Here is a 23,495-nt window from a genome sequence, read left to right as displayed (position 1 = left end):
CCCCACTCTGCCCCATTAGAAAAAGATTAGACAAGTCAAAGACTCGGGCAAGAGTGATTTTTATGATGCATTTATTTGCTTTGAGAACGTTAAACCTGGAAAGTACTCAGCAGAGGCTCCCCATCAAAATCCCAAAGGTGGTGAGACTGAGAGGTGAGCTGGTAGCTTGGGGGTGTGTGTGCACATGAGAAAGGAACAGCAGGGGAGGGAAAAAGCAGGACACAGGCATGAAGAAAACATCCGCAGCAGCAAGGACTGTCGAGTCCCTGGTTCGCTCTTCTAGGCTCCCATTACCAGATCATTGTGTCATTCACAAAGCGAATCAAAACCTCAGGGAATTGTAAAGGATTGGGAAAAAAAAAAAAAAAAAGACTAAAGGACATTAGGAGAGATTTATGGAAACAGCAGCTTTTCTAAAACAGAATATATGGACCAACTTCAGAGGCAGTTTTAAAACGAAAAAAAGGCTGTCTTTGTAAAAACTAAGCTGCAGAACATGGACTTTAATAAATAAGCAATTTATGGAGAGTAAGAAATTAATACATCATATTGTTATCCTTTAGCTTCTGGGTTTGAGTCCTAATTTTCAACATAAATACAGAATTGTTTTAGGCCACTTACAATAAAAGCTCTACCAGTAATTGTGTGATCATGCTGTGCATCAGGAAATTTCTTAAAAGTGCCAAGAAAAAAAATCAATGCAGAATTTTAAACATGTTTACACAAACAGTTACTGGGTAAATATTTCATAGAAAGATGCATGAAAGCTAAGTTAAGCAAACATTTCAATGGCAAAAATAAGAAGTAACATTAAAAAAGGGGTGTTGTCTTCATATGGCTGGGGCTAATTTGCATTTCCCTTCTTCATTTCATCACTAGAAAGTCTGCAAAACCCTGGAGGAGCACATGGAGACCATGTTAGTTCTAATAAAAAGTTTCATTTATCTTGAGCCATTTAATGGCCATCAATGGAAAAATTACAAGCACTTCCCAGAAAGAAGTTCTAATATTTGTTATCATGGCAACCTCCTGGTTACGCCTCCAAATTTAGTATTCCACAGATAACTTTTACTGAGTCACTACCCCAAACTCAGCAATGAAAACCTCCTCCAGATAACAGGAGTGCTGCCTCACTTCAGAGGAATTTTGCAAAGTAACTTAACTGCCTACTGAGAATTTATTAAAGCAACTTCACCTCTGAGTAACATGAGAGCAAAGAGCCACCGCAGCTCTGGTGCTAAGCTCCGCTGAGTAACACAAGCATAAGAAACTTTGCCAAGGATTTCTGTGCCTTGGACTGAGGTGAGTCGTCACCATAAAGGAGAGCACAATCCACACTGCTGCCTGAACAGGGCCACAAGCCCAGCCAGACTCACTGCTGAAATTCATTTATTTTTATAACAGATAGTAAAAATGTTGAGTCTCGATATAATCAAACAGCAAAATTCCTGCTGGATTTCAGTGGTACCACAATTTAGCCCTGTCACATTGCAACATGACTACAACAGGACTAAAAATGTGTACATATAATCACAACGATTTTTTAAACCCTGAAGTCATCTATAATATTGTGCTCATTATGCTTCTTCCTAACAACTCCAAGCTCCAGGAAAGATGCATTTCAGTAAGTCACATGAAAATCTGTTTCTTACACAAGGAGGAATGAAATACAGACCAACTTGAAAAAAGATACAATAAAAACCCACCTACCTTGACACTGCTACCATGAATTAATTTTCATGTTGCCAACAGCATCTTGGTACACTAAAGTCACTTCTCATTTTAAAAATAGCATAAAAAATGAAAGGTATACACCACACAGAAGTGAGAAGCAGATGGACACAGGAAGATGGGAGCTTGAATTACACTTTCCAGCCTGCAGTGCCCCATAGTTTTGTAATTTTTGCCATGTCTTCCCAAAACAACCTCCTCTATTCAAACTGATCCTATTACCAGGAGAAAAACAAACAGCACCCCCTACCCACAGCCTGTCCTAAACTCACACCAGTTTCTGTGGGCATCAAACCTGGCACTTGCCCCACTGGATTTTCTGAGGTCAGGGACTACTGTGTCAGCCCCACCTTTCCTCCACACCTGGATTTCCAAGCACAGCACACCACAGGACTGTTCCTCACCACACATCCCCTCCTCCACTGGAATCCTAAAAGCCCCATCCCATAACTGAGCACAGTCCACGCTCTGCAGTTCTCTTCCCACTGTGACGAGGATGTCCCCAAAGAACACAAGCAAAACAAACACAAAACACAACCCTTGCCTAACCGGGTTACAGCTTCCCGTCAGGTGTAGCACTTGCAGCAACCACGGCAGCTGTCCAGAAGAGTCAGATTCCCACACTTTAAGTCTGAGAACGCCAGAAAACCATAAATAAAGCTTTAAATTCATACGATGATTTTTGCTTTGTCTTGTTTATAAAATAATTAAAAATAAAAAAAAAAAAGGAGAGAGAAGAAAACCTACAGGTCACCTGGGGTAACATTCTTGAAGGTCATCTGGGGCCACGCTTGTGCCTCAGGGACTTCTGGAAAGGAAGGCACAGGCACACGTACAGAAAACCCTGCATAAAAACTCTGCTTGATGCTCAGCACACGCTCTGCTTACAGCATTTCCTGCCACTGCTCCCTGATCTGATGCTTCCAGCTCAGGCAGCAGCTGCTGGGGGCTCCTCTGCCACTCCAGGGGTCAAGCCAAGCAAGTGCCACCCTGCAAACACAGCAAGGTGGGAGGGGAACAGGATGAGAAAGGGGGAGGACAGAGGCCCCTTGGGGAGGGGGTAGAGTGTGCCTGACATGAGCCAAGATGTGGCTACCACAATTCTGGCTGGAGTCTGCTGCATCAGAGGACAGTGCTGACGAAGGGACAAGCTGGGTCTCTGATGGACTGAGAGCACAGGCAGGGCAGGGAGAGGTGGCAGCCTGACCTCCCACCCGAGGCCATGCCAGCTGTGCCAGTTGCCATCACCACCCCCAGTCCTGTTGCTGCTGGAAGTACAGGCTGTGCCCAGCCCATGGGGAGAGTATTGCTCCTCTCTCAGAACCTTGTTCTTGAAACTTGGCCAAATCCAGCAGGTTTAAATAGCAAAACTACATCCTTCAGATACACACAGACACATCAGAGCTGATGTGGAGCTCTGGTCACGACCTCACAGTGCCACTGCACTGACCCTGCTCCTTCACAGGCACAGCCAACACTCACAGCGAAATCTTCTGAAGGTCACACTGGTCTCAAAGACTGAGCCCACCCTCCGGTCTGGGGAAGCTGTAAGGTTTAGATTATTCCCAAATTAATGCTTTTGTGCGTTAATTTCCCCAACCTCTGTGAGAAAACCTTTTCAACATCAGCATTACAGTAGTGTCAAGCTAAGAGACAAAAATGTTTCCAAAAAGCAGTCACTGCACACTTGCAATTTTCATTTATGCACAGCACACCAAATGAACCTTGGTTGTGGAGAGATCTCTTGCAAATTACAGTCTTCTGAACAAAGACACACTTGGTTTCAGAAATTGGAAGGTACAGATAACACCCTCTCCTTTAAAAAATAAGAAATAAAAGAGGACAGAGAATCCACATGAAAATTATTGTCCTGATATTATATTTGGTGATAAAATTGCAGTTCAGGTACAAAATTAACTGAGTCCACTACTGGGTAACCATCATGGGTTTGAGAAAATGTTTTTCTACACAAATTTTCTTCCCCTCACTGGAGAATCCAAATTTCCTAGTTTAATCTTTTTCCCTTTTCCAAAAAAAAATGGGAGCCTTTTTAGCAATGAAGACATCTAGTTATTTAATCACGGGGGCAATACAAGATTAAAATGGTTCCAAAAATTTAATCCAAACTAGATGTCTCCATTATGATAAAGTTTCCCAATGAACATTAAATCAACAGGTTTCCAATTTCAAGTACAAAATCTGATTGAAAATGCTGCTTTGCAAAACTACCACATTCTCCTGCCCCTCCTCACTAAATTGCTATTTCCATGAAGAAACACGATATTAACAGCAGTTCTATGAAAAATTCCTTATGGCCTGAAAGGATTCTTGTATTTAACCCAAAGGTAAAATTTACCCTGATTTATCATACAGATATCACCTGCTCTGCAGATACGCATACCAGCAGGCTTCTTTTCCATGCTGCAGTTGGAATTTCTACCAAATTGGGGGTGGTGGCAATTCAACAGCTTCATTTGCAGACCTCTATTCTTTGCACCTAATTCATCACAGCACACAGGACAGAGAGAAATATGGTTATGGCATTCTATACACTTGCCATTTTATCAGGTATGCTTCCCTGTCTTAATCTTTAAAAAGGAAACTGTAAACACTAAGTTGCAAAAAGGGTGATGATGAAAAAGCAAGGGAGGCGAGGGAAATAAAGGAATTTTTTTTTTTAAATTACGAACATCAATGCCTTTTAGAAAGAAGAGATCCAGCCACATTTCCCCCTTCCTTTGTACTGAAGTTTAATAAACATTCTCTCCAAGTTACCAATTTTGAGAAAATCACCGGATAAACACTTGTGTTAACCCAGCTACATGGCTCGGTGCCAAATGTAATGCCAAACTTCCCAGTTGCAAAACGAGCTGTTTTTACACACCAAAGTAACCACGCAGCAGGCCTGCCGAGCCTGAAGACAGCTGACAGAGATGACTGTTGCTGTCCCCCCATTGCACCGACATCCATCCAAATACCAACATCTGCTGTGCTACAATTTACTTTTTACACAACATTTAGCAAAACAGTGCCTCTGACTGCAACATCATTAAGGAAGTAACAACAAATAAATCGCAAAGTCCCATCAGACAATTGTAAAATTAAAGCATAGTTTGCCTTGCATGCACTGAGCTTTAGTTCAGACGTATTGGACTTCAGAAATAATAAGCATTAGAATCTGTTTTCTTTTATTAAACACACAACACACAACTCTGTACACCGTGACAAGCGTAATCCATCATTACAGTGTAAATTACAGTTTTGAGGATACTGACTTGACTCAATAGGCAGAGAAGCAGATGCCTGCATGGCAGCCTGGCCAGCCCGGGACTATCACAGCAACCCAGAGTACTTAACAGGATTACACTGTGCCTGCAAGCACAGGAACGGCGCTCTAAATTTGGGGCCTGCTCCTTTCTAAACACCCAGAGCACATATTTGTGCTTGCAAAGTAAGGAATTAACATTCCTAGAAACTAAAGTGCCCTTTGATTTAAAAACAGGACAGAGCACAGGGGCCAAGGCAATCGGATACCACTGCAGAGGTGAGGTGGGCTCTGGTGGTGAGAGCCCTGTTACGAATTCATAGCCTGGGGATTCAAACCAGGATTTTGTCTCCAAAGTGAAAGCCAGGTTTGGTGAGTGCTTCCACTGCACTGCCCAACACAGTTCACATCACAGAGGACCCTCCGTGATCCAGTGTCCTCCAGTTAGTTGTCCTTCACACCTGCACCACCCAGGTGTGACACCCTTAAACTGCCACAGTGTTTTCTTTGGCACACAGGCAAAAGAGGAGGAAGAACAAAGAATTTTAATCTTCAAATTTCTGCCCAGTTTTCAAAACCAACTCTTTCTTCCTCCTCTCCTGCAGTAATTCTATGAATGCAAAAACAAGCAAAAAATTAAAAATCTCACTTGCTTTTGAAAAGCAAATACTGAAATTAAAAATGTAATGAAAAAATAATTTACATTTTATTAGGCATCAACTAAAAGGTTTTCCCTCAATCTTTCTGCTTCTTATCACCACCTTTAACACAACTTAAAAAATGCTCAAGTTACAAAAAGTGACATTTTTTGTGGGAACAAACAGTCCCCCTACATCTCCAGACAATGTGTCTGTCAGGAACAACAACATACCCAACACTCAGTTCAAGATACAAGAACTTGGCAGGCTGTACCTCAAAGCAGTTTCACCAAAACAATACAGTTTCCCTCAAATCCCTATCAGCCTAATAGTGGAAGACAATAATATTTCAGATAACACAGACAGCAAGCATTTTGGTAAGTGCAGTGGACATTCTTTATCCAATTTGCAGATAAAGACAGCCAACATCCACAGCCAGATTAACAGACATGCTACTACTTTCATGCTTAATTCATGACAAGGGCAAGGGGTTAAGGCTTAAATGCTTCTGGGGGTTTTGGTCAGCGTTGATTTGTATTACACTTTACAATATACATGTATTTTTATTTATATATATATATTTATATATGGCAACAGAAGCTGTGCAAAGCACCGCCTATGCACAGATCCTCTCCTGGGCAGGGACTTAGAGGACAGACTCCTCTGTGCTAGCTACTACATGTTTGCACAACAGGAGTCAAGGTCCACTGGAAACTTATCTGAAGACTTGCTCCTGCGCAAACTTCAGGTTCAACCTCCGAGTTCAGAACTGAAACGCTATTTGTTTGTCCATTTATCCCCTGGCACGGTTGGCTTTTTGTCAGACAGATGTATGCCACATGCAAGTCATTTCCCAACCTCTCTGCTCCACCTCCCTCCACACACTCTGCACACACTCTGACCCCTCAGCAAATGTTGTAAGAGAGGAGGAAGTGTTTCTGACAGTTTGCATACTCTTCACAACAATTTTATGCCAGAGTATAAACGTTTTCTCCTGCCCTCCAACCCTACTTGTAAGGAAACAAAGCAAAACAAACAAAAAATCCACCGCTTCCCAAACAACTGAATGCCCTAAACCTAGCAGCAGGAAAGGAAAGGGGAGGGAAGGGGTGGAGAGGAAAGGACAGAGAGGATGGATTACACTGAAGTTATTTTTGTCCCGTTCAAGTGGATGGGCAGAGACAACTAAATATAGAATTTATCAAAGCAGGTGAACAAGAAAGATGACATGAGCCCCATGTTTCAAGGAGCAAGAAATAAGAGAAGCATACTCCTACCTCCTGGCCTAAAAAGCTCCCAAAACCACACTCATTTGCACGAACAAGATTCTATTGAACAAATATTCAACTCACCACAGCCTTCCCTTTGGACATGTGACAATGTAAATGGTGAGCAGATAGGTTTCCTGTCTCTTACCTGCTTATACTATATATAAACAAGACTACAAAGTCCACATTAAAATGGAAAGAAGTTCACACTCCTCTGTGGTGTCTCTGGACAGAAATTATTCAGAAGAAAGTATGCTTGCATGTAGAGCTGGGTAATAAAGCACCGCTTGAAATCAAACGTTAAGGAATGTTATGTTGTCAGTGGCAACACAAAGGATGTGGTTTTATGAAATTTAACCAGTTGTGTCAAGGACAATTGCTTTCTTCTGGTCACACTGCAGTCCACAGCTTGCTGAGAGTAACTGCTACAGTGGTTTGGATTTCGCAAGTGAAAATCCATTCATAAGTATTTTTAACTCCTTCCAGGGTCTGAGCTAGCCTGGGAAATGTCCTGGCTGGCACAGACTCCACTGAGGCCACCCTGGGAAACACACAGATAGCAAGACTCACCCAGGCTCTTGGTCTCGCAGAGCCTGCAGCCAAGGACCCAAACAGTTAAGTGCTTTGCCTGCAGGCACACAGGAATGAGCAAGGAAACCTTCACAGGAAAGACATGGCAGCAGTCAAGCCATGCCTTCAGTGGAAGGCACACTCACATCAGTGCTGTAATCTACCACTGGGCTCAAAGAACAGAAAGCTTTTCTACTGAATATTTCCCTCTTTCCATCTGTGCTCCCAGTTACCACAGTATCCAAGAGCCCCACAGCTTGAGCTGCATTTGTCGTCACAACATCCCTGTGAAGTAGGGAAGTGCTGTTATCACCACTTTACAGACAGGGAACTAGGGCACAGAGAGAGAAAAATAACCCTGTCCGAGGTGATCGTATAAGGAGGAAGTTCGTGGCAGAGCAGGGGAAGACTGATTTCTATTCTCAGTTCCAGGATGGTATTCGAATTCACCAGACACCTCTTCAGCTTCCAGATGCTCTGCCTTCGGTTTGATTGACCCACCTAGATGTGGGGAATGCACATGCCTTTTAGTAACAGCATTTCCAGCCCAAGAAAACTGAAAGAGGGTATCAGGTGCAAGCTCTGTTTGCATTCAGAAATCCAAACCTGAGCAAGGAAAACCATTTCCAAAATAGCCATCACTATCCTGGTATTGCAGGAAAAGGAAGGAAGACATATCAAGTTGTCAAAGTAAAAAAATAAAAAATCCATGGCAGATCATTAGTACAATTTTGCAAATAATTAGTGAAAGTTTTAACAGGAAGTTGGTATTAGACATGCATCCTTCAGGAACCTTCCTGCTCTGGAGATTTTAGGTTACAGAACAGTAAGAAATTTTTAAAAATCCCTTTGGTACTACAGCTATCTCATTTCAGACACAGACCTAAACACTGAACTAATGTAGTCTCATATGGAGACCTTGCCTCCAGACTTCACACAACAATCTTGTCTCAGATAAAACAAATTCCAGAGGCTCCACACTGCTCGAGGCTCCCCGTTTCTGGCTGAGCCAGGATTCAACCCTGCCCTCAAAGGCTCTCTTTTCTAAGTGAAATGGCACATCAGGTCCAAAATTTACTCTGTCCTTTGGGACTCCAGTTGCAATCATCCAGAGAACTAGTTGTGAAATAAGCTTCTACAACTTAAGGGCATTCATAAAGCAGCATTTAATGTCAACTGTTTGAGGTGACTATTACCCTGGAAAAACCAGCAGAGATCCATCAACCCTATGGATCACCAGGTTTATCAAATCTGACTTGGAAAGGTGACTGCTCATCCTAATGGCCACAGGATGACAGACTGCTACTAAACCACCACGAACAGGCCTTGATGAAGGGCAGAGTCACCACATTGACTGGGACAAAGGAAGAAATTTGTGAGTTGGTGGGAGCTGAGGGCAGCAGATCAGCCATGCTCGGCTTCCAGGTCACATCTGCCATCAGTAGACTGTCCTGTCCATCACTGCTGCTAAGCTGGACCTCATGGCCCAGGTCTTGGCTCTTACAACAGGCTGTTGCTGTACATTTCAGCCACCAGCCACACAAGGGGCATCTAAAGCACACTCCTCTGCTAGGGCAGAGTCTGAAGGAGCTGCAGCCAACCAGCTACTGCTGAAGAAGACTTCCACCATCAGGCACCTAATTCAACTTCCATCAGTGACAAAATAACTGAAGCCTTGCTTGGAGGGGACCAGAAAGAACAGAGCTAGCTCTACCACACATCCCTCTAACCCTATTTCTCCTCCTTCTTTCATACTAGGACTATAAAAGAGTGAAGGAGAAAGGCTGGGATGAGGTTAGAAATATTTGTACTTTCTGAGAGCGAGCCTCACAGCAACAACAGCCAAACAAACAAACAAATGAAAGCAAAACTTCCAGCAGCTTCACAGTTACATAGCAATTTTGGTAAACCAGACATTCTAGTAGTTAAAGCAAAAAGCAACTTTTGGGTCCAGAGCAGACGCAGAACACTAGCAACAAGTAGTAAATAAACAAAGTTTATTATTCCAAGTTTTGAACCCTTCCCTTGAAAAATCCCAACTTGTGTATTTGAACAGATGAATGAGAAAAGGTCTGTTGACAACTGAGGAACTGCTATTTATTTTGCTTGATGGCCATCACAAGGAATATGAAAACTAAACCCAAACACCTCTACAAATGGGGCTGTTATTCTCCTCCAAAATCAAGGTGGACTTTGCATGAGATTCCCACCATCCCACTATCAAACTGGTCAAGAATCACAGAATACTTTTGCTGAAAAGAGCCATTTGAAGTGATCTGATCTGATCAGCCACTCAAAGAAGGGCCATTCAAAATGCTACAAAAGAAATCCTATCACTAATAGTGCATGTAAGTAATTCAGGAGAATCACAAAAATACAAACACAAGAAATAGAATGAACACAACTTTATCAAACTGCAAGTTTCAAATCAAATTTGATGAACAAAATCTCACGTCTGCTTGGCCATGTGCCCTCATTTTAATCTCCCTGCCTCCAGTAACTGGTCTGAGCATTCTAGGAGTCAGTAGAAAGATGAATATCAATATGTTCTCTCTGTGTGTTGGACATAAAAAGGAGAAATTAATTCAGTGTTCCTCCGTGGCTTATTTCACCACATGAATGATGAGAGAAATAGCACAGGATTGTACACGGTCACAAAGCTATGCACAGCCTCTGAAGCGTGAACATGTATCTACAACCACACATCCTGTTGTGTGTCATTCCATTTCTAAAATAATGCCTGAAAAGAGGAAAGTCTCCAGAACCATGAGGTTTTGCCATAAGAAAACCCAGTGTAGTCGTGGGAGTAAACAAACCTCTCTAAGACACCAACAAGAGCTGTTGTGCCCATTCCTAATAGCCTGGAGCAGCACTTGAGAAGAAAGCTTTCCTCTGGCCACAGGGAGGATTCCTTAAAATGTGAAGAAAACTTCATATACACCAGTTTTTACACAATCCCACCAGTAACATGTCAGAAGATTAACACCCAAAAAAAACACCCCAAAACCCCAACCCTTAAAAATGCAGAAAACTTATCACAGTAAACCTGATTTTTTCCCTATTTAAATACAGCTTTCTATAACATAATGATTCATATTACTGCAGTACATAGCAACTTCAGACACACATCTGGATCTGAGCCACCTGCTGTACAGACGGAACAATGAGACAGTCCCTGTTCTGTGGAGTTGACTGTCACAGGGCAGGGACAATGGAAGGCCAGACACACACACACACACAAAAAGGGGACCAATACTGGGCATCACAGGGAACAGCAGTCTCAGTACACACACATTACAAGTTCATCAGGGCCTTTTATAAGCAACACAAGGAGCGAGAGCTTTTGAAGAGGATAATAAAGCAGCACTGCAGCTGTTTACAGGGACCATTTCCCAAGTGTGAAAGGGTAGCAAAAGAGAAAGCACACAAGTGCTTTCCTGCCTTACGTTGTAGTCACAGTATAGACACATGCTAGGCTAACTGGAGGCAGAAGTCAACATCTTAATAGCAAATTAGAGATGGTAAAAATAGGTATGAAAAGCAAAAGCAGCTGGTTTTGTAGCTCAATGCAACAGAGGAACTAGCAGCATTAGGAACAAAGCAGCAGACCAAAGAACGAGCTCTGCACTGTTCAGAGGAGCACTCTGAATGGGACAGGGTTACATGCCAAGCATACAAAGATGCAAGATGATGCAAACCTCAGGAAAGTATATTCCTCCCTCCATGTTTTGCTTCTGTTTTCCATTTTCAAGAATAAATGTATAGTCCAACAACCACAGCCACTTTGAAAAAATCAACTTCTTTGAAGATTAAAAAATACAGTCTCTGCAGCCAATCTGCTCAGAGTTGCTGTAGAGTTCAGACAAGTCACTATTTCAGAAAGAAATCTGGCCACCTGCTGCTCTAAGCAGAGAAGGTGGTGTACATGTAAAATCACGCTTTCTCTGAAATAACAACCGATATTACGAGGAAACACAGACCAGACTGGGAAAAATATGCATTAATTCCAAATGGTGCAGCTATGCTGAACTAAACTGTACACGGTTGGCTAGCAGCCTACACTCCATTGTCAGGTTTGCTCATCTTAAAAAATCATTTCATATTATTCCTGATGAACAAACTTCTACAGACACTTTAGACTTGTGGCTTCCTTTCAAGTCAGAAAGGATAGATACCAGTAAGGTTGGGGCATCGCAAAACCTCAGGCATTAACCAAAAAAAGGTTGCATGAGTTATTACAGAAGGATGAAACACCTACAGAACGAAAGGTTCCTACTACAGAAAGAACAGCACATTCTAACCTAATAAAAGCAATCACCAAGTTAGTCCTAGAGCACCCTAGAGATCAGATCAGTCTATGCCAATGACAAGGTGTAAATTTTAAGCAACTGCTCTTAATGCAGCTGAGCCACCACGGCTGAAGAGAAGACACTGCTCCATTGCATCTGTCTTTAACAAGGCTGTCCCACTGTGTTCAAAATGTGAGGTCAGATTTGGCTGCTACGTCTTTGCATAAAGGGGGAGAACTAGCCCAGATAATAAAACCAACAGTCCAGAGAAAAAAATGCCTCATTTTACCTGAACATGCTGCTGAATCTGGCAAGAGCTGTCAGGGAACACACAGAACCCTTCAAAAATACACATCGTTTATTACACTGGGACTGTACTTTGTGTTGCACAATCCAAGCTTTTGTTTCAAGCAAGAAATTGTTTTCTAAATATTTTGTCACCATGACAGTCTAGCCTTGACTCAAATTCTGCCCTTGGTTACTCCAGAAAAGCCCTGTGAAGTCAGCAGTGTTGTACAGCTCGTGGCTGTGTCCTGGGTTGCTGGGAAGGCTCACCTGGCTGTGCAGCCACTGGTGTCCCCTCGGCCCTCTGTGCTCTGCATGGCTCTCGCAGCCCAACCTGCTGCCTACCACAAACTGAGATCTGTGTGAAGAAACAGCATCACAGAGTAAGAGGAAGACAGTTTTGCAACTATGAAATGCTAAACATCTTCCCAACAGGTTCAGCTTGAACCAAGGAGTATAGACAAGACAAAACCCATTCCCAAGACAGCAGAATGGAGGTATTTTAAACACAAGAGAGAAAATAAGACGTAGAAAAACATCCTGGTTTTGAGGGCCCTGTTCCAAGTAAAAACGTGTCTTTCAGGGACATTAATCTGGCAAACTAAATCTGAGCAGACACAGCCTAAGTCCCCAGCACAGCCCCAAAGAGAACAGTGGAGCATTTCCGTGTGACTCAGGAAGCCCAGTGAACACTTTCTGCAGAACAAGATCAACAGGGTGTTTATATACAGCAGCGGCGTCATGTGAACGGGCGGTTTTAGTTTGTGAAATGAATGTTTGCATTGTCGTTAAAAAAAAAAAAAAAAACAACACAAAACACAACACCAAACCCAAAAACACCCTCTATTCCACACTTACAAGTTTCCAACACTAAAAACATAGCAGGGGAAGGAAGTACTTCAGCAGCCAAAATTTACAAATTCTTACCATAACTTTGGCGCAGTAAACTTCTCCAGTGTCACAAAGGCCTATTCTTCAGGGGGCTTGGTTGCCTTTTTTTCAGAAGGACTAATCCACATGTGAAGGCTATTAAAGAACACACAAAATGCCAACAGAAGTACAAACATGCATATTGTGTGCGTGTTTTCCAAGTTCTATCTGTTTTTCCTTACACAGATACTCCAGAACAGCCTGAAGGCAGATATTCCTGCTTTCTCTTTTTATTAATGAAGTTCAGTAAGCTTTTTCCTTTCCCTGAAAAATGACAATGCTGCTTTATTTAATTCATTCAAACCAGTGACAGAGATTCATCCTCCTGAGTTGCACTCAGCAGCCAGGCTTCAGGAATTTAACAAAGAATGATGATTTTAATACAGAGGGGTTTTGTTTGTTGGTTTGACTAGAAAAGAAATTCCTCACAGTAACCTTTTCATTGTTTGAGAGGCACCTTACCAGAATCTCAGAGAAAACACTAATACTCTAAGTTACACTTGGCATTTCTGCACAGCAAAACAAAGCCAAGCTCTGAAAGTCAGCATTTTTTCCTCTTATTATCTGAAGCTACATAAAAGCCTTAACACAGATTTGAAAGAAATGTAACAGAAAATTCTGCCTGATCTAAGTACATAGAACTAAATTTATCTTTCACTTTCCAAAACACTGCTTAGAGACTGGGCATTTAGAGTTCTATTCACTAGCTAGAAAAAAAGCCAAATGGTACATTTTAAAAAACTGACTTTGAAATATTGTTACGAGAACAGGGACAAGCTATGTAAACCCTAAAATTCTGTGGGTCTTTGTATTCACGATTACTGTCGCAAACTAAAAGGCTCATATTCCCTACTAAGCAAACATTTACAATTAAATCCATTCTGCACAAAGCATTTGCATTTTGAGATAGAACAGTCAGTTGTTCAGCTGCTGTGATTTAGATGGATTGGTTCATTATTGCTGCAGTTCGTTTTCAGCTACACTGTATAACAAAGGGGTGCCAATGTAGTCGTGAATGGCTTTAAAGCTAAGTATGCTGGTATTCTTCCATGATGATGTAATTTAACTATCTCCCGTCTCCCAGATCAAGATTTCTTGACTTTACAGGCTAAACTTCAGCAGAAACGACAGAAACAAGTTGTCACAACAGTGTTCAGTGGGCAGTATAGAGATACTGCAAGTCAGCTGGAGGCTGTTGCTGGTAAGTTTGCAGTGATTTTCCACAACCAAAAAAGCAATTTTTCCCTAATTCTTATTTAGAATAAATACTTTTGCTATCATGCAAGTAACAAGGCAACTTTGACTTCCACATCAGGAGGTACATAAGTTATGTACCTTTCAAATGTTCCTGCTACAGTAAAAGGAACCTTTACCAGAAAAGAAGACCAGAATTACAGTTATCCCTGATGCAAAGAAAATTTCAAAATGAAAAAGTCAAATACTATCCTATCCTATCACTGACCTGAAACGTAACACGAAGGCAGTATTAAAGTCACATATTTCATTCTTTAATAGATTAAATAGAAGGATTAAAGAGAGAGCATGACTTCTTACATAGGCAAACAGTGATAACACAATAGAGTTTTCAACCGTTTTAAACTAAGGGAAAAGATTTAGATTAGATGGTAGGAAGAAATTCTTTAGGGTGATGGTGGGGAAGCCCTGGAACAAGTTGCCCAGAGAAGCTGGGGATGTCCCAGCCCTGGAAGTGTTTGAGGCCAGGCTGGAGCACCCTGGTCCAGTGGAAGGTGTTCCTGCCCGTGGCAGGGGTGTTGAACTAGGTGATATTTAAGGTCCATGCCAACCCAATCCCCTCTACGATTAAAGCAGCAAAACCATTTTTCTATTAACAACGAAGTAAAAAGGGAGGATTTCTTTTAAAAAAATTAATGGAAATAAAGAAACGTGACGATTGGTGACGTTCAGCCCCCTCAGAGTAAAGCACAGCTTTCTCCACACACTGCCCGAGCAGCACAAAGAACACTTCCCCACAGAGCGACTCCATTAGTGAATCTGTAATGGCAAAGGACTCTTATCCTATGTCCAGAAATCAGTTTCCACCTACAAAACTACTTCCAAGCCCCACAACCAGCACTGTCACCACAGATAATCACAACTGGATTCTAGACCGCTCTGTGCATAAACTTGCAGTAGAATAACAAACATTTAAACCAATGCAACTACACGTTTCAGTCAAGTCTTGAATTAGGAAATACCTGCCTTTTCTTTCCTCGGTGTTGCCAAAATTTCATTCTACTTAGTGAACATAGGAAGGGAAGGGGACTGCACGATTGAAAGTTAAAAAAAAACAAAAACAAAAACATAAACCCCCTACATTACAGAAAAAACACTGTCACTTAGTTAAAGGATTGCTATTTATTGCAGGTTTATTGACCACAGACAAGTGCAGGGATACGTATATGACATGAGTAAAAACACCAGCCCAGACAATCCACGCCTGGAAGCCCCTGAAAAGCAAGCAGCAAATAAAAGGTCATATTCCCACTTTGCAGCTCTGAAGAGGCCTGACAATGGATTTTGAGCTGCTTAACAGGTTGTTCAAGGGTGCAGCTTTTTACCAATACTTGAGCTGTGAAGCTCCAACTTAGGAATAACGACAAAAATATATAAAATTGTGGGTACACCCTTGTAATTCAAGGCGTAAACCCTACCTAGTGCAAATATTTTCCACAGCAGTGTAACTACATCATTTTGCAAAATGCAGCACTACATTGGCAGTTGTGATCTGGCACATACAAAGGCTCATATAGGAACACATGGAAAAAAATTTTCACTAAGTACTTTTTCTCTTAAATCTTAAGATTTAATTTAAGTGGAGTCTGAGGAATAAGAAAAGCAGTTCAAATATAATTTCATTTTGATGTTTCTATTAAATATTAGACCAGCCAAGCCTCTTGCAGACAAGAAATTTATTCTTTCATATTGCTTGCTTTCTGAAGTGTAATCAGGATGTATTTTGTGACCCCAAGATCCTTTGACACAACTGCAGAAATAGTAGGGTATATTGCTAAGGCTAAGCAGTTAGAAAAATAACACCACACATTATAAGTGATTTTAATTCTTCCATTTTTTGAGCTTTTTTGTTACAAGAATTTAAGCAGCCCATTTTCTTCTGCTTAGTCTAAACTTGAAGCAGGCACTCAGCTTATCTTTTCTAGTTTTTCTCAACATCATGAGGATTAGCAAAGCTTCTCTGTTTCATGAAGAAAAAGGGGTAAAACTTTCAAAATCTTGCGATTTCTACATGTGGAAACTGATTTATAAAGCCACCATAAATATTAAGGGCTGCACTTACAATCTGAGAATTAGTAAGCTGCCCTGACCTCCGTCAGCACCTGAAGTCCATTCAAGTAACACCAGCATCAATCTCTTGAGTTAGACTTTCTATCAGCATAACAACGCTTGTCTTGAAGACCCCTCCTACAGAGACAGGTTGAGAGAGCTGGGGCTGTTCAGCTTGGAGGAGACTCTGGGGACTTTATTGCTGCCTTTTGATACATAACGGGGGATTTTAAGAAAGACTCAGGGAGGCTTTGTACCAGGGCCTAAAGTGACAGACAAGGGGTTATGGCTTTAAAGTGCAGGAGAGTAGTTTTAGACTACATAAGGAAGAAATTTTTCACTGTGAAGGCCCTGGCACTGTGAAGGTTGCCCTGAGAAGCTGTGGATGCCCCATCCCTGTAACTGTTCAAGGCCAGGCTGGATGGGACTTTGAGCAACCTGGTCTAGTGGAGGGTGTCCCTGCCCATGGCACAGGGGTTGAACTAATGATCTATAAAGGTCCCTTTCAACCAAAACCATTCTAAGGCTGGAGCTCCCTCCCAAAGGAGGTCATGGTTCACCACCAACACAGAGCCACTTCTCTGACATGTGCGTTCTGTGGTTCTCACTAAAGGTACATTAGCAAAGCACAGGCAGAGGAGACTGATTTGACAGCCCCAGAAATGACTCAGATCTGCCCTCAGTCTCAATGTGAGCACGAAATACCACTGCAGTCATGCAGAGAACCACTGACTCCAAGGGCTATTTCTACATGCAGTTCACTGAAGGCCTGGGCTTTGGACAGCACTTCAAAACATGCTCCCCCCCAAGTTACCCAAGAGACTCAGGGAAACAGTAACTGACTTGCCCACAGTCTGTGATGATTGTTTACCTCAGCTGTCCTCAAATATGACCATGCACTTTTGAATAAATTGACAAATTTCACAATCTTGTTTGATCAGCTATCTTTTTCACATTTTTGGCTCAACTTGAAGAGGTGGGAGAATATCCCAGAGGTCCACACAACATGTTTTCCAACTGCACTCAAAGTCGGTCTTCATTATTTCCCCCTTTCAGTTGCAGTAAGTATTTCTCACAAAAACACACTACTTCACACCTAATATGGTGCTATTCTTTCTCCATTCTTTTTCTTCCTCTTTCCTCACATAGTTTCCTGGTTTTTGTTCCCTCTTCAAGAGGTACATTGTACCTACAACATAATGCATCTGAAAATAATAATCCCTCCTCTGTCTTCCCCCCACTGAGAGATGACTCTTTAAACAAGATTTAACTCATTTTATGTAAAGGGGGAAAAAACCCCACACAGCTCATGGATGTTTGTTTGGTTTTTACACTGCTCTGTCTTTTAAAATACATTAAAATTAGATGTTGGAATATTAAGCGAATCCTTTTTTTTTTTCCAATATATGTCAAGGTTTGTTTCCTAAATGAATCTGACACGAACCATCACCCCAATTTTTAAGAAAATTATTAGTACCATAAAAAGTGATAAAAGCAGAGACACCACACGTCAGTCACCACGTACTGCCCTAAGAGCATCACAGTCCTCACCAGCTTTTTCAGATGGTGAAGTCTCAGGCTAAGAGTGCTATCCCAGAGCAAGTTTGGGCAGGTGAAGCCACAGGCACAGGCAAGGAGTGCAACTGATGGTGCTCCGGCAGTGGGAGCACCACCAGCTGGAAGGGAAGGAACCGTTCTTCTGGCACCCATACAGGGGCTGCAGGGGAAGACATTTGCAAGTGAGGACAAGGCGCCAAATTTAAAATGCACGGCACAGCACCTGGTCTAAAACCACTCCTGCAAGAACAATGAGCAAGCTTTATTCCCTTGCTCTCTCTTCACCTTGGAATAGCATACTCACTCAGTACTTCTTTCTTCCTACAACCAAACCTGATGACTTTTCAATATGCCTACTGAGAGAAAGAAAAGAACAGAAAACATAGACAACTTTTTTGGGGTTTTTTTTGCACCGGCCTACCTCCTCTTCCCTTCTTGAAAAGCAAGGAACCATGAAAAAGAGGATCAAAGCCAATACAGATGCTTTCTGCATGATCCACTGTATCAAGCATTCCCAGGCTTGCTTTTACAGGGCTTGCAACGTCCCAGATCCCTCATTCTCCAATCCCTTTTAACAAGTAACATTAATTTATGACGCTATCCCCGTCTTAGAGATAAAATTGAGACCTAGTTTGTTTCGCTTCTGATGTACAATAAAACAGAATATGAAAGTAAACTTCCAGGACTGACATAAATAATGTGGGCACCATCAACATCTGAGCTCTTCCTCTTTGCCATTCAAAGTGAGAGTGTTTAGTGTCACTCATATGTAAGTTCCAGACAGTCAGTTTACAAACACTGAGAAAAACATCTAACCTAGCATCACTTCCCTAAAGAACTGAAAGTATTTTATGAAAATGTTGGAATAAAGATTTCCTGGGAGTAATTTTTACAGAAAAAAAGAAACATTTGGACTTCTACCTTCAAAAATGTGAAGCTTGTGTTTAATGGGCTTAATGAAAAAACGTTCTGGAAGAAAGACTTATCTGAAAGGACACCGGAAAGTAACAAAGACAGTCAAAGACAAGTAGTCCACTCTGTAAAAGGAAGATGAGCAATCTCTAGGCTACGCTCTTTCAAAGATGAGGTTCAGTATTGTTACACTGTACCAGCTGATTCTCAGCTTCTGACTTCCCTGTCATCCAAAGCAGACTTTTTACAGTACACTGGATCCAGCCTGTTTCCTATGATCTCTCCACAAATAATTCCATCAGATGAGATTACCCTCCAAAAGTCTAGCTGACTAGCCATTATCAGCTCATATTTCTCCAGATGTTTTGTGATCTCATCCTTTCTTAATGTCTCTAGCATCTTGCCTACCACCAAGGTCAGATTTATTGGTTGACGATTTCCTGGTTCCTCCCCAGTCTCCTTTTCCCAGAACAGGACAAGTAAAATGAAAGCAACCAAGAGCAAGCATTGCAAAACTATTGCCCCTTGTGTCGAAAAAGAGACACACAAGGAAAACCACAAACTGACACAGCTTATCTTTTGTTTCCAACAAGAAGAGTAACAGATTTCCCTATAAACCCAACCCTTCAGCTCTAGAAATAGCATCAACTTCTTTCCCTCTGTCACAAACTTCCCCGCTCCATTCTATGTCCGGCCCCTATCTTGTTTCTTACCTTTCCATTCCCCCCAGTTTTTCCTCTGAAGCAGCTGTGCCCTCTATAGCTGGCATCTTCAGAGTTCGGATGGCTCTTAGGATCCTTTGTATCAAGTGCCACAGCCATTCCTTTGAAATACCATGAAAGCCAGACGATCCTCGAACTAATCTGAACCTCGAGGGTTCTGGCTACACAGGTCATCAAGACAATGCATCGCTACATCCCAGGGACAGACAGAAGCCAAGATAAAAAACAAAAAACACCCCAAAATAAAACACACGCACACACATATACACATAGAAAAAGAGGTAGGGAACATGTTGAGAACAGAAAAGAGAGAAGAAAGAAGAGGTGAAGAAAAACAGCAACACAAGAGACCCCCCCAACCCGGCTTAAAAAATATCTTGTAAGATCCTGTTTTGATTCATACTAACAGAACACTGAAAGTATGAACCTGTGCTCAAAATAACAAAGCTAAAGTTCACCATCTGTGCTATTCTGCCAGAGAAAGTTAAAAGATCAACAATCAGCATTCAATTCCTGGTATTTTATATATGGATCCTGCATTCATTTTTTGCAATGAAGCTATAGGAAGACAAATCACAAGGGACCACTGGTTATGTATTTGATTGTCTGTATCCCTCCATTCATTACAGAAATAATTATTTAACAACGAACAAAAACAAACAAACAAACAAAAAGTATTATTTCCAGAAGTGGAGCAAATATTTTTTGTATAATTCTTATTTAGGGGCTCTACTCATTTTCATCAGCTTGTAAGCCAGAGACTCAATCAGTCAAATAGTTTTATCTGCCTGGAGTCCACAAAAGCTGACATTTGGAGAAAACGTGCTGATTTTCACGGTTAAAATACTGTGTGTTGTTTATATACTATTTAAAAACAAAATAGCTCTGCATTTCCTGCTAATTATTAATGGATGAATACACAGGTCTTTCCTGCACCTTATAATTGCTTCAGATTTCTCAGACTGAGAAATCAAGACTTCTATTTCCTTTTTCAAATGTCAATGTACATTTTTCCCTCCCCCTCCTTCCCTGCCTCCAAAAGACTTCTTTTTTTCATACGAGTTTATGCCCTAATAAGAAAACCGGACATACTAGGGAGGACAGAGATGACAGAGTATCAAAACGCACAATCCCCCCTTTGTTAGCTGTGCAGAAAGACTTAAAAAAAAAAACAGGATGAAGATAGAAGACAATAGAAGGACCTTTATAAACAGGGAGCAGAGCAGAAAGATGCAAGAAATCCAATGAGATCTTTAAAACGGATCAGTAAAGCAAGCAAAATACACTTGGGTACACCTCTGTTATCCAAAAAGTTACACACACACAACCAAAATTAAGGATACTCATGACATACATTCAGAAAACCTATAATCTCAGAGCTCAACAAGCAGCAATTTGGGCAGATAATTTTCTCCTTCTCCCCTCATATTCAATCACAATTATGGCACCTCTGGGTCAAACCATTTCCCCCATCCTTTCCCACTAAACAAACCTTCAGCATAACACAGCCAGAGAGGACGTACTCTGGATGTACATGTACAATACACCAAGCCCGTGTCTGAGTTCCTTCACGCTTCCTATGTGTGTGCTGGAACAGTTCAGCTGTGCAGTTACACAAAGAGTGGTCAGAAACAACTTCACACCAGAGTCTGTTGCCTCGCTGTGATTTGAGTAACATGCACCAAGCACCGTCAATGGGGAAAAGGGCAGGGGGGGAAGACGTTCATTCATGAATCCCTCTATCTCTGCCTGGTTGAGGTTAGACATGTCATGGACATGACTCTGGCCCCTGCACAAACAAACATCTGCACTACTGGAAGCAGAGTTTCCTTTAAGCAACTGACTTACAGAACTGCCAAGAGCTCTCAGCCAGGCAGTGATGTTTAATTCCATTTCTCCATTTGTATTTTTAATCTTGGAAACAAAAACAGAAATGTAAAGCATGCTGACAGAAGAAAGCAGTTCTAGAAAGCCCTGCTATTTCCCTACCAGGCCAAAACACCTGCTCCTGCTAATGATGGCTTTATGCTTACTTACACCTGCCATCCAGAAGGGCTCCAGAGCACTTCGCTGCCTGATTTATACATACACAAATCATTAAAACCACCAAAATTAAGCCACTGCTGGGGCGAGATGTAGCAACTGCTTAACTGCACACAGCCATGCTGTTCAACGGCTCGGGATGTGAACTAAAAGGCACCACATCCAACCAAAGCTATGGGGAACGTTAGAACATCATTGCCCAACCTGGATTTTGGACAGTCACTACCTAAAATATTTGCATGTGGAAAGAACTAAGATCTTTAAAGAACACTTGCAGTGCAACCTTTGGTTTTATAAATGATCCAAAAGACAAACAATATATGTTTCCTATATCTAAAAATCCCCCTTTAGCAGTCCCTCCCTGCAGTAATTACTGTTTACGCCTTGACTTCAGAAGCTCACGGTATCAGACATCAGTTTTGGAAACATCCTGTGGTTGAAGCACTTGATCTGGCAGAGCCAGCAAACTGATAGGGTCAGGCAGTAAGTCTAGATTATTCAAAAAAAAAAGATCCTTTACAAAACACACACAGAAGTGGATCAGTTACCCCCTGACTCAGATCCAGCCAAAAGAATTGAATTTGTCAATTGATCCCAAAGCAGCTACAAAAACTAAGAGAGTAACAGAGTTGACATGCTTGCAGACTGAGGAGAAGATACAGAACTGCCTTCTAAAAACCTCCTCATATGGACAGCACTGAATTAATAGTTGCAAAGTCAATGAGTGGAATGAAATAGGTGTCGCTCCACATACCAAGAGGGTAAAAAGGCATTGGGAAATAGCTTAAAAAGATTAGGAAACCTGGCATCCAAAAAATGCCAAGACACGTTTAAAAGTTTGGGCGTTTGGGCACAAATTTGCTGTATCAAATACGGAGAACGTGCAGAGTAACATTTTGGAAATAGAAATGTGTTTGGCAAATAATCTCATCATATTATCAGCAAACTATAAGAGATAATAAGCTGTTTCTCTAAGGCAATTTAAAAAAAAAAAAAAAGTCAGATCAGGATATCTGGGCATCTTCTACTGAGATCTCCTCCAGAGGTCTCCTTACTTGAAAGTAGCTTTATCATAATCCTAGAAACAACAAAAATTCAGTTCTCAAAAGTAAACACAGACAAGCTTGAAACACAACATGACTGTTCCAAAGTTTCAGACACATCTGCTCTGAATCGTCCTGACAGTACCTTTTTCATACTTTCTAAGGTAAATGTTTCTCCCCGATTTTCTTACAGTGTTCCTCAAAATAGGTTTTTTTTTTATAATTACAGATAAGTGCAGGAAGAATTGTAACAATAGATGGCTAAAAACCCTCAGTCTAAAAACACTGTTTAAACTAATAAAATCTCTCCTTGATTTGAAGAGTTTCTAGATTCATAAATGGTAATGGGAAACATAATTCTGTGTTTCTTTCTCCTGTTTAATCCAAACACAGCATAATTCTCAAATACTTTGTCAGAACAAGGCAGCCTGGGTACACCAGAATTACAAAATGAGCTATTTAAGCTAATGAGTGCAAAGAGGTTTCCAACTGAAATAAATCGGAACAACAACAACAAAAACACACACACAAAAAAACCCCCAAAAAACCAAACAACAACAACAAAAAAGCTTTATCAAAACATTTGTACATCAAGCATCAAACAATTCGTTAAACTACACTGCATATCCAGCTGTTACAAATATACACTTCCACCCTTTTAAAACACAGATAATCAACATATTTTCTGAATTCTTAGGTATTTCTTACTGTTGCAGAAGAGCCATCAGCCTTTATCCAGGTTACGATAACGTATTTATAATTTCTTCCATAAATAATTATGCTACACCTTTGCACCTTCAGGCAAGTTGTTGCAAACCCTCTAGAAAAATCCTGAGTCTGCAGAACCATAGAAGCTTCCCCACTGCTGGAGCACACAGATTCTGTTGTTGGTCCAAAAAACAATGACATTATTATGGAAAGTACCTATCACTGCTCTCT

At 41.3% G+C, this 23,495-nt stretch overlaps 1 protein-coding gene across 5 annotated transcripts in view; it reads right to left on the bottom strand.

The window, feature by feature from the left end:
• Positions 1 to 23,495, bottom strand: part of AKT1 (AKT serine/threonine kinase 1) — a 74,766-nt gene that overhangs the window by 43,340 nt on the left and 7,931 nt on the right. Inside the window, exon 2 of one of the 5 annotated variants that reach the window (XM_050336868.1) lies at positions 19,462 to 19,659. The exons of the other annotated variants lie outside the window; for them this stretch is intronic. The gene's annotated coding sequence lies outside the window, so the exon portion shown is untranslated. The remainder of the gene's footprint in view (positions 1 to 19,461; positions 19,660 to 23,495) is intronic. 5 annotated transcript variants of the gene reach the window in all.

The sequence above is a fragment of the Myiozetetes cayanensis genome, unplaced genomic scaffold, assembly GCF_022539395.1.
Source record: "Myiozetetes cayanensis isolate MyiCay16 unplaced genomic scaffold, myiCay2020 scf6-25, whole genome shotgun sequence".
Taxonomy (NCBI): domain Eukaryota; kingdom Metazoa; phylum Chordata; class Aves; order Passeriformes; family Tyrannidae; genus Myiozetetes; species Myiozetetes cayanensis.
This window is presented reverse-complemented; position numbering and strand designations above follow the sequence as displayed.